The sequence below is a fragment of the Lipotes vexillifer genome, unplaced genomic scaffold (genome assembly GCF_000442215.2).
Source record: "Lipotes vexillifer unplaced genomic scaffold, Lipotes_vexillifer_v1.1 scaffold1365, whole genome shotgun sequence".
Classification (NCBI taxonomy): Eukaryota; Metazoa; Chordata; class Mammalia; order Artiodactyla; family Lipotidae; genus Lipotes; species Lipotes vexillifer.
The window spans coordinates 842,750-852,463 of NW_006790497.1; the positions used below are offsets into that span (position 1 = coordinate 842,750).

The 9,714-nt window shown below is 40.0% G+C and overlaps 1 pseudogene; it reads left to right on the forward strand.

The window, feature by feature from the left end:
* The first annotated feature begins 792 nt into the window (after nucleotides 1-792).
* Nucleotides 793-1,261, forward strand: LOC103082344 (40S ribosomal protein S11 pseudogene; annotated as a pseudogene).
* Nucleotides 1,262-9,714: the final 8,453 nt, after the last annotated feature.

The window sequence follows — 9,714 nt, forward strand, 5'->3', positions numbered from 1 at the left end:
TTCTGTTTGCTCTCTTCATGTGAAACCATGCAGCTCATACCTACATATATTTCTCTAATAAAAGAGTTGTCTTAAGGAAACAAATCAGCAGCTGTCAAGGGGGTGCCAGAATGAGTCATTGATTTGCAGTCAAGATAGCCGATTCCCCATGCTGATGGATTCACCAACTTTTCAGGGCCTCTGAGAGTTCACCTGCTTGTCACAGAGCATAGCACTTTGGTTCAGCTTTGAAATGAGGAATGTCCCTTCACTGTGATTCAAGCTGATTGCCCCTTTGTCACCAGGTTTTAGCTTCTAGGATAAGGTTGTACCTTTCACTCAAACAAGTACTGTTAGAGCCCAAGGTTAAAAGATTCACCTTGATGTTTTCTCCAGATAAGCTGTGATGGTAAAGACATTCTCATGTAAGCAGCTGAGGTTCCATTTATGTGGAAAAGTGAACCCATTCTCCCAAATTCCAGGTAGTTCAGCATAATCCAGTATGATAATTATTTCTTGGTTATGAAATAGCCAAGAACCTGAGAAAGCATCTAATCCTACTTCAGAGGAAACTGAAGCCCAAAGGGCTAAGAGTTTCTCTGGTCTCCCAGCCAGAACTGGCTGACACAATGCTCAAATCCAAGTATGATATCCTTGTCACTTTACTAGAAACACACCCTTACTTCTTATTCTCCCTTATAGGCTGGTACTGGAGGTTTATATGACTAACTGGTGGGCAGTAAGGATATTGAATGGTTAGGGAAGTTTGTAAAAAAAAAAGGCACCCTGGTTTTTTTTCAGACAGCTGGGAAGATGGCAGACATTCAGACTGAGCGTGCCTATCCAAAGCAACTGACCATCTTTCAAAATAAGAAGAGGGTCCTGCTTGGAGAAACTGGCAAGGAGAAGCTCCCATTATACTACAAGAACATTGGTCTGGGCTTCGAGACACCAAAGGAGGCCATGGAGGGCACCTACATTGACAAGAAATGCCCTTTTACTGGTAATGTCTCCATCCGAGGGCGGATCCGGTCTGGCGTGGTGACCAAGATGAAGATGCAGAAGACCGTTGTCATCCACCGAGACTACCTCCACTACATCCGAAAGTACAACCGCTTCTAGAAGCACCACAAAAAGAGGTCTGTGCACCTTTCCCCCTGCTTCAGGGATGTCCGAATCAGCAACAGTGTCACAGTGGGCAAGTGCCGGCCCCTGAGCAAAATGGTGCACTTCAACATGCTCAAGGTCAACAAGGATGATGGCACCAAGAAGCATTCCAGAAGTTCTAAGACTGGACCACCGCCCACTGCCCCAAACAAAATAATTTATTTTCCCAGTCAAAAAACAAACAAAGAAACAAAAAAACTCCACCCTGGGTCTTTCTTTCCCTCTTTCCTGTTTTTAGAAGTGATATAGGGTAGCATTTAAGTGTAAAAACCCTGAAGCCAGACCACACAGTTTAGAACGCAGGATTCATCACTTACTAGTGAAAGAAAGGAGTGTGTTAATCTGTCTGTGCCCCAGTGTTCTCAGCACTAAAGTGGGATAGCCATATGTTTGTTGAGAAGTTTAAAAGAGTTAATTAAAGCCAAGTACTTAGAACAATGACTAGCACAGAGTAAGCTCTCAGTAAATATTACCTGTGTTTATTCATAGGTGTATATGGGAATGGGATGAAGACTACTGTCTTCCCATCTCTATTTTTGTGTTTAGAATTAAAGTGAGCTCCTTGTTTTGCTGTATATTTCTCAAGGTTTCAACTTTATTTCCTTTGCTTGGGTATAATCTTAGGTCCTCTGCTTTTATCTGAATCATGAGGGAATAAACATAGAATGGTATCTATCTAAGAGCATGGGTTTGGGTGTCAGTCAGACTGCAATTTTGGAATGACTGGAGTCAGTCCATTTGTTTGCCAGAACTGCTATCTAAGGCCTTATAGAATATTTTACGTATCAACAACGTAATGTCATAGAGGCTCAAGAGACCCACTTTATGGCAAAGGCAGTGTGAAAGTTTATATATGTCTATAGAATCCACTTGTCCTCTCATATACCACACCACCCAGAAGCTGTTGGCCTAATACAGCAATATACTGGTGCACAGCTAAGGCACCAACTTGGAGACAATATGCTGTGAAGATGGGGTGTCATCCTCTAAGACAGCGGTCCCCAACCTTTTTGGCACCAGGGACCGATTTTGTGGAAGATAATTTTTTCACAGACGGGGAGGGAGAGGAGAACAGTTCAGGCAGTAATGTGAACAAAGGGGAGCGAAGGGGAGCAGCAAATGAAGCTTCGATGGCTTGCCCACCGCTTACTTCCTGCTGCGTGACTGGTACTGGTCTGCGGCCCAGGGGTTGGGGACCCCTGCTCTAGGACATCCCATGTACCTTATATCAACATCCATCATATGATGCTCCCTCCAATGGGTAGAAAATATTGGTCTGAGAAATAATAGATATGGGCAAGAAGACTGTACTTTTCATTATTTCCAATGTTCTACTTGGGGAATTTGTGGTCACTCAAATCCCCTTAATTCTGTGCTCTTCTAGATTAGAAGTTATGGTCTCCAGAGAGGGAAATCCTTCCTCCAGGCAATCAGCAAGAGATCCATTTAACTTTGCGCTAAGCCCACATTGTGGGCTCCTCCTGCCAAGGGACCAACAGGGAGGAATAAAATTCACAATCTTGTTAAGGGTAATTGACCTGGATCATGAAGAGGAGGTAGGGCTGCTGTCACACAATGGGAGCAAGAAGAAATATGTTAGACATCCAAATTATCCACTTGGATATCTCTTAGTTCTCCCTTGTCCAATTTTGATGATATATGGATAAGTTTAGTGGTCAGTGCTTTCAAATGACATGGAAAGCCGAAGTACAGACTTCTCAGGGATGAGGGTCTTATTCATTCCACGTGGTGAACCACCAAGACCCACAGTGTTGCCAGCTGACAGTGAAGGGAGTCTAGAATGGATAGTATTGGATGAAGATAATGATAATCAGTTGTAGCTTCAAGACCAAGTTATAGCAGCAGGGGCTGCAGTTCATCCTACTAATCTCCCACTTGTGAGTTTCTTCCAGCAGAAGAGGCCCACCCAGAGCCTTGAAGTGATATGATGTAAGTGAATTCAAATGTCATCAGGGATCAGCTTTGATAGAGTATTGTGTCATGCTGCATGGATCTCTCTTTTAGGACTGATATAGTTACCCAACTACTGATCAGGCTGTGGGCTGACAACTTTAAGTTATCAGGTTAGGAAGGTTGACTAACCCCGTTTTGAAGGGTACCCATTTCCAATTACTGATGGTCTCAGTGGTATAAAGCTGGACCCCTCACCTTAACTTGTGATGACCCTGAAGGACTACCCTAGGTTCAGAGCTCCCTGCACGGTTGTCTGAGGCCTTAATTGATACTGCATTGCAGCCTGACTTCTCCCTGCATTCAATCCTGCTTTCTTTTTCTTTTCCCTCCAGATATTAATACTAAGAATAGTCCCTATTAAACTATCTGCATGCTAATCTTTACCTCAGGGTTCCTGGGGACTTCTACTGATGATGCTACCTGAATATACATCCAAATAAGTAGGAAACAAGATAGGCACAAAACATTCATTTCAGCAGTGATTGTAGGAAAAAAATGCCATTAGCAAGCCTGGTCTGCTCATTGAATAACCAATGGTACCCTCAAAAGGCAGTACCACAAAACAATCAAAAAGAATAAAGAAGATATCTATGAAGTATATGGAGACAGTCAATATTTTAAAGTGAAAAAGGAAATAAAGAAAGGTTCAGAACAGTGTACATAATATGCAAACTTTTGTATAAGAGGAAATAAATATAAAAAATAATTATCTGCCAATTTTGATGTACTAGATAATAAAGTAATAAATGAAAATGGCTACATACTGAGGATGAGTGTGAATAAAATGAAAAGAAAAGATATAATGACTAGAATTGTCTGGAAATACAATAAACCTTAAAATTGAATTCAGATATCAACATATAAACATAACTGCACTTTAAATTGACAACATAAACACATTAAAGGCAGTAATTATTTTGAGAAACTGTGGAACACAATACTCTATCCCTAATAAGATATATTTAAAGGGAAAAAAAGAGAAAAAATTTAGATATCGCTTAGTGGGATTATTGTTAATAGTAAGTTTGGGAGATTAGTTGAAGATGGCGGAGTAGAAGGATGTGTGCTCACTCTCTCTTGCAAGAGCATCAGAATCAAAACTAACTGCTGAACAGTTATTGACAGGAAGACCCTGGAACTCACCAGAAAAGATGCCCCACATCCAAAGACAAAGGAGAACCTGCAATGAGATGGTAGGTGGGGCACAATCACAATAAAATCAAATCCCATAACCACTGGGTGGGTGAGTCACAAACTGGAGAACAATTATATCACAGAAGTCCACCCACTGGAGTGAAGGTTCTGAGCCCCACGTCAGGCTTCCCAGCCTTGGGGTCTGGCAAAGGGAGTTGGAATTCTCAGAGAATCAGACTTTGCAGGCTAGCGGGATTTGATTGCACAACTCTGACGGGTCTGGGGGAAACAGAGGGCACACACAAGACTGTGTGTGCATCAGGACATAGAAGGAAGGAGAGTGACAGCATAGGAGACTGAACCAGACCTACCTGCTAGTGTTGGAGGGTCTCTTGCAGAGGCGGGGAGTGGCTGTGGCTCACTGCGAGGACAAGGGCACTGGCAGCAGAAGTTCTGGGAAGTACTCCTTGGTATAAGCCCTCCCAGAGTCCGACATTAGCCTCACCAAAGGGCCTGTAGGCTCCAGGGCTGTGTGCCTCAAGCCAAACAACCAACAGGGAGGGAATTCAGCCCCACCCATCAGCACACAAGCAGATTAAAGTTTTACTGTGCTCTGCCCACCAGAGCAGCACCCAGCTCTACCCACCACCAGTCCCTCCCATCAGAAAACGCCTTGGGGTCTGGCAAAGGGAGTTGGAATTCTCAGAGAATCAGACTTTGCAGGCTAGCGGGATTTGATTGCACAACTCTGACGGGTCTGGGGGAAACAGAGGGCACACACAAGACTGTGTGTGCATCAGGACATAGAAGGAAGGAGAGTGACAGCATAGGAGACTGAACCAGACCTACCTGCTAGTGTTGGAGGGTCTCTTGCAGAGGCGGGGAGTGGCTGTGGCTCACTGCGAGGACAAGGGCACTGGCAGCAGAAGTTCTGGGAAGTACTCCTTGGTATAAGCCCTCCCAGAGTCCGACATTAGCCTCACCAAAGGGCCTGTAGGCTCCAGGGCTGTGTGCCTCAAGCCAAACAACCAACAGGGAGGGAATTCAGCCCCACCCATCAGCACACAAGCAGATTAAAGTTTTACTGTGCTCTGCCCACCAGAGCAGCACCCAGCTCTACCCACCACCAGTCCCTCCCATCAGAAAACTTGCACAAGCCTCTTAGATAGCCTCATCCAACAGAGGGCAGATAGCAGAAGCAAGAACTACAGTCCTGCAGCCTGTGGAATGAAAACCATATTCACAGAAAGATAGAGAAAATGAAAAGGCAGAGGACTATGTACCAGGTGAAGGAACAAGATAAAACCCCAGAAAAACCACTAAATGAAGTGGAGATAGGCAACCTTCCAGAAAAAGAATTCAGAATAATGATAGTGAAGATGATCCAAGACCATGAAAAAAGAATGGAGGCAAAGATCTAGAAGATGCAAGAAATGTTTAACAAAGAGATAGAAGAATTAAAGAACAAACACCTAGAAGAATTAAAAAAAAACAGACATGAACAATACAATAACTGAAATGAAAAATACACTAGAAGGAATCAATAGCAGAATAACTGAGGCACAAGAATGGTTAAGTGACCTGGAAGACAGAATGGTGGAATTCACTGCCACGTAACAGAATAGAGAAGAAGAATGAAAAGAAATGAAGACAGCCAAAGAGACTGCTGGGACAACATTAAATGCACCAACATTTACGTTATAGGGGTCCCAGAAGGAGAAGAGAGAGAGAAAGGACCCGAGAAAATATTTGAAGAGATTATAGTTGAAAACTTCCCTAACATGGGAAAATAAATAGCCACCCAAGTCCAGGAATCACAGAGAGTCCCAGGCAGGATAAATCCAAGGAGAAACACACTACGACACATAGTAATCAAATTGACAAAAATTAAAGACAAAGAAAAATTATTGAAAACAAGGGAAAAATAACAAATAACATACAAAGGAATTCCCATAAGGTTAACAGCTGATTTCTCAGCAGAAATTCTACAAGCCAGATGGGAGTGGCATGATATACTTAAAGTGATGAAAGGGAAGAACCTAAAAGCAAGATTATTCTCAATGTCAAAGATCTCATTCAGATTCAATGGAGAAATCAAAAGCTTTATAGACAAGCAAAAGCTAAGAGAATTCACCACCACTAAACCATCTTTACAACAAATACTAAAGGAACTTCTCTAAGTGGGAAACACAAGAAAAGAAAGGAACCTACAAAAAAAACCCCTAAAACAATTAAGAAAATGGTAATAGAAACATACATATAAATAATTACGTTAAATGTGAATGGATTAAATGCTCCAACCAAAAAACACAGGCTCACTGAATGGTTACAAAAACAAAATGCATATATATGCTGTCTACAAGAGACCCACTTCAGACATAGGGACACATACAGACTGAAAGTGAAGGGATGGAAAAAGATATTCCATGCAAATGGAAATCAAAAGAAAGCTGGAGTAGGAATACTAATATCAGATAAAATAGACTTCAAAATAAAGAATGTTACAGGAGACAAGGAAGGACACTACATAATGATCAAGGGATCAATACAAAAAGATATAACAATTATAAATATACATGCAAGTAACATAGGAGCACCTCAATACATGAGGCAAATGCTAACAGCTATAAAAGAGGAAATCAACAGTGACACAATAATAGTTGGGGAATTTAACACCTCACTTACACCAATGGACAGATCATCCAGACAGAAGATTAGTAAGGAAACAGAAACTTTAAATGACACAATAGACCAGATACATTTAATTGGTATTTATAGTACATTCCATCCAGAAATATCAGATTACACTTTCTTCTCAAGTGCTCATGGAGCCTTCTCCAGGATAGATCATATCTTGGGTCACAAATCAAGCTGTGGTGAATTTAAGAAAACTGAAATCATATGAAGCATCTTCTCTGACCACAACACTATGACATTAGAAATAAATTACAGGGAAAAAATCATAAAAAACACAAGCACATGAAGGCTAAACAACATGCTACTAAATAATCAAGAGATCACTGAAGAAGTCAAAGAGGAAATCAAAAAATACCTACAGACAACTGACAATGAAAACATGACGATCCAAATCACATGGGATGCAGCAAAAGCAGTTCTAAGAGGGAAGTTTAGAGTAATACAATCCTACCTCAAGAAACAAGAAAAATCTCAAATAAATAACCTAACCTTACACCTAAAGGAACTAGAGAAAGAAGAACAAACAAAACCCAAAGTTAGTATAAGGAAAGAAATCATAAAGATCAGAGCAGAAATAAATGAAATAGAAACAAAGAAAACAATAGCAAAGATCAAAAAAACTAAAGTCTGGTTCTTTGAGAAGATAAACAAAATTCATAAACCTTTAGCCAGACTCATCAATAAAAAGAGGAAGAGGACTCAAATCGATAAAATTAGAAATGAAAAAGGACAAGTTACAACGTACACTGCAGAAATAAAAAGCATCCTAAGAGACTACTACAAGCAACTCTATGCCAGTAAAATGGACAACCTGGAAGAAATGGACAAATTCTTAGAAAGGTATAACCTTCCAAGACTGAACCAAGAAGAAACCGAAAATACGAACAGGCCAATCACAAGTAATGAAATTGAAACTGGGATGAAAAATCTTTCAACAAACAAAAGTCCAGGACCAGATGGCTTCAGAGGTGAATTCTATCAAACCTTTAGAGAAGAGCTGACACCCATCCTTCTCAAACTCTTCCAAAAATTTGCAGTGGAAGGAACGCCCCCAAACTCATTCTATGAGGCCACCATCACCCTGATACCAAAACCAGACAAAGATACTACAAAGAAATAAAATTACAGACCAAAATCAATGATGAATACAGATGCAAAAATCCTCAACCAAAAAGTAGAAAACAGAATCCAATAACACATTAAAAGGACCATACATCATGATCAAGTGGGATTTACCAGGGATGCAAGGACTCTTCAATATATGCAAATCAATCAATGTGATACTCCATATTAACAAATTGAAGAATAAAAACCATATGATCATCTCAGTAGATGCAGAAAAAGCTTTCGACAAAATTCAACACCCATTTATAAGAAAAACTATCCAGAAAGTGGGCATTGAGGGAACCTACCTCAACATAATAAAGGCCATATAAGGCAAACCCACAGCAAACATCATTATCAATGGTGAAAAACTGAAAGCATTCCTCTAAGATCAGGAACAAGACAAGGATGTCCACTCTCACCACTATTATTCAACATAGTTTTGGAAGTCCTAGCCGTGGCAATCAGAGAAGAAGAAAAAAATAAAAGGAATACAAATTGAAAAAGAAGAAGTAAAACTGTCACTGTTTGCAGATGACATGATACTATATATAATCCTAAAGATGCCACCAGAAAACTACTAGAGCTAATCAATGAATTTGATAAAGTTGCAGGGTACAAAATTAATGCACAGAAGTCTCTTGCCTTCCTATACACTAACAATGAAAGATCAGAAAGAGAAAGTAAGGAAACAATCCCACTCACTATTGCAACAAAAAGAATAAAATACCTAGGAATAAACATACCTAAGCAGGTAAAAGACCTGTACTCAGAGAACTATAAGACAGTGGTGAAATAAATTAAAGACAATGCAATCAGATGGAGAGATTTACCATGTTCTTGGATTGGAAGTATCAGTATTGTGAAAATGACTAAACTACCAAAAGCAATCTACAGATTCAAGGCAATCCCTATCAAATTACCAATGGCATTTTTTACAGAACTAGAACAAAAAATCTTAAAATTTATCTGGAGACACAAAACACTCCAAATAGCCAAAGCAATCTTGAGGGTAAAAAACGGAGTTGGAGGAATCAGACTCCCTGACTTCAGACTATACTACAAAGTTACAGTAATCAAGACAATATGGTACTGGCAGAAAAACAGAAATATAGATCAAAGGAACAGGATAGAAAGCCCAGAGATAAACCAAGGCACCTATGGTCAACTAATCTATGAAAAAGGAGGCAAGGATATACAATGGAGAGAAGACAGCCTCTTCAATAAGCGTTGCTGGGGAAACTGGGCAAATTCATATAAAAGAATGAAATTAGAACATTCTCTAACACCATACACAAAAATAAACTCAAAATGGATTAAAGACCTAAATGTAAGGCCAGATACTATAAAACCCTCAGAGGAAAACATAGGAAGAACACTCTTTGACATAAATCACAGCAAGATCTTTTTTGATCCACCTCCTAGAGTAATGGAAATAAAAACAAAAATTTAAAAATGGAACCTAATGAAACTTAAAAGCTTTGGCACAGCAAAAGATACTATAAATGAGACAAAAAGAAAACTCTCTGAATGGGAGAAAATATTTGTGAACAAATCAACAGAAAAAGGATTAATCTCCAAAATATATAAACAGCCCAATATTAAAAAAACAAAAAACCCAATCCAAAAATGGGCAGAAGACCTAAATAGACATTTCTC